Source organism: Chlorocebus sabaeus, chromosome 19 (genome assembly GCF_047675955.1).
Source record: "Chlorocebus sabaeus isolate Y175 chromosome 19, mChlSab1.0.hap1, whole genome shotgun sequence".
NCBI classification, from domain to species: domain Eukaryota; kingdom Metazoa; phylum Chordata; class Mammalia; order Primates; family Cercopithecidae; genus Chlorocebus; species Chlorocebus sabaeus.
Genome location: NC_132922.1, coordinates 15,617,982 through 15,620,620, shown reverse-complemented (window position 1 = coordinate 15,620,620; position 2,639 = coordinate 15,617,982). Strand labels below are relative to the sequence as shown.

Sequence of the window (2,639 nt, the reverse complement as noted above, 5' to 3'; positions counted from 1 at the left end):
ATCCCAGCACTTTGGGAGGCGAAACAGGTGGATCACCTGAGGTCAGGAGTTTGAGACCAGTCCAGCCAACATGGTGAAACCCTGTCTCTACTAAAAATGCAAAAATCAGCCAGGTGTGGTGGTACCTGCCTGTAGTCCCAGCTACTTGGGAGGCTGAGGCGGGAGAGTCACTTGAACCTGGGAGGCGGAGGTTGCAGTGAGCCAAGACTGCACCACTGCACTCCAGCCTGGGTAACAGAGTGAGACTCCATCTCAAAAAACAACAAAAGAAAAGAAGAGGAGAGACACAGAGATCTCAATTTCTGTTTGCACATGCACAGAGGAAAGACCATGCAAGAACACAGCACGAGGCAGCTGTCTGCAAGCCAGGAAGAGAGTCCTCACCAAAACGGAATTGGCTTGAACCCTGACCGTGGACTTCTAACCCTGAGAACCATGAGAAAATAAATGTCTGTTGTTTAAGCTTCTGCCCACTCTGAGTCTTTGCTCATCCTTCCTCCTCTGCACTTCAGTCCCTTTCCTGACTCAGGTGCACCAACACTGCTCAGATCTCTAAATGAGCATCACCTCCTCCTCTGTCAAAATGTAACCCAGGGTCCCCGGATTTGGGGATACTCACTGTGAAAAAGTACCCACTTGTAACTGTTGCACTTTGAGTTTTTGTTGTTTCAAAAGTTTCAAAAAGAAGACTAACCCTGGCAAAACAAAAACTGGTTGGCTCCAGAGATGCCTGAATTCGAGTGAACTTTGAGAAATTCTCCTCATCACCAAAGCAAAACACCCCACCCAGGGAGGAGCTTATTGGCCATTTTCTATGGCTGCAACGTCCGTAGAAGCATGCTCGGCAACTGCACCTGTACATATAATGACTCGGCTAATCAGCCTAATAAATGCTCTGTTTTCACCTTTGTTTGGGGAGGCACTGCTTTGGACACTCTTTCCAATGTCCTCCTTCCTTGTTGCAAGCAATGAAATTCCCATGTTAAATCTTCCTTTGTTGTGGTCATTGGACTGTCTGTCACCCACCTGATGTGCGTATAACAAAAACATTCCTTACTCCTTACGTTGAGCTCTGTACGGATATCAGTAACAGTGGTAGCAACAACTAATATTTATTGAGCACTTACTATAATCGGGCTCTCGGCTATGCTTTTTTTTTTTTTTTTTTTTTTAGATTATAAAAACTTCCTCTTTAATCAAGGCTTTTAACATGAACAGATTTCTTGAATAAAATGGAAAGTTTCCAGTACACTGAAACATAAATCCACAAGTCACCATACATACAACACCCGGCAGGAAAAAAACAAAAACAGCAAGTTTACATGATCTCTGTTAACAGCCATGGTCTCAAACTCAGATGCTTCCTCCATCTGCCAAGTGTGTTCTGGATACAGAGCACATCGTGGTTTCTGGGGTCACACTCAGCTGAGGCTGTGGGTCCACAGAGCACTCATCTGGCTGGGCTATGGTGGTGGTGGCTCTACTCAAGAAGCAAAGCAGTTACCAGCACATTCAAACAGTGTATTGAACATCTTTTAAATATCAAAGTGAGAAACAAGAAGGCAACATAATATTATCAGAAAGATGTTAGGAAGTAAGGACAGCTGTGTAAAGCTTGAGGCTGAAAAGTAGCTTGCCAGCTTCATTTCTTTGGCTTCTTGGGTAGTGGGCGCCGGAAGAGCAAGATGTGAGGTTCTGGTTCATGGATCATATAACGGACCCATCCCTGACTCTGCTGAACGCCAAGATTCCTCCATTCAGATTCAGACATCAAATGAGTTTTAGGGACCAGCTTGGCTATGTCCTTGGGCAGCATGACATGTCGATACTCAAACTCCTCGTCGTCGTATTTGTCCAAATAGTAAATCTGTTTGTGCGACATGATCGCTCCGTTTGCTAGCCTTCAACCCCGCGCCGCCAACCTCCAAGCAACTCCCAGCAGCACGCTTTTTTTTTTCTTTTTTTGAGACAGGGTCTCACTCTGTCACCCAGGTCGGAGTGCAGGACGTGATCTCGGTTCACTGCAACCTCCGCCTCGGGGTCCAAGCCCATCTCAGCCTCCCAAGCAGCTGGACTACAGGTGCATGCCACCACACCCGGATAATTTTTGTATTTTTTACTAGGGACAGAGTTTCGCCATGCTGGTCTCGAGCTCCTGACCTGAAGTGATCTGCCCGCCTCGGCCTCCCAAAGTGCTGAGATTACAGGCGTGAGCCACCACGCCTGGCCTCTGCTATGCATTTTATACTCACTATGTTACCTCACATCCACCCTTAGGCAGACAGTATTTCTAGCCCCATCTCATAGATGAGGAAACCCAGGTAAAGCATCTTCCCCATCCAAGTAAGTGGCAGGGCCCAGATTCCAACGCTGCTGGTCTGGCTACAAAGCCTGCAACCTTGCCTGCTTTTGCAGCATGCTAACATTCACCACCTGACCTGTCTGCTGCTCTGTCCCCACCACCAGACTTTGAGTCCACAGGGCAGGGACCTTGTCTGATTCATCTCTGCATCTCTGCACCTTCAACGCCCCGCACAATGCTTGGCACATCTGGGGCCTCACAAAGCCTTGAAGAATGAATGAATGAATAAAGGAATGAATGAATGCCTCCCCTCACATTCGGAGCCACCTGTCACAGT

General features: G+C 47.3%; 1 pseudogene; it reads right to left on the bottom strand.

Moving 5' to 3' along the window:
- Positions 1-1,165: 1,165 nt before the first annotated feature.
- On the bottom strand, positions 1,166-1,920 carry LOC103223226 (cyclin-dependent kinases regulatory subunit 1 pseudogene; annotated as a pseudogene).
- Positions 1,921-2,639: the final 719 nt, after the last annotated feature.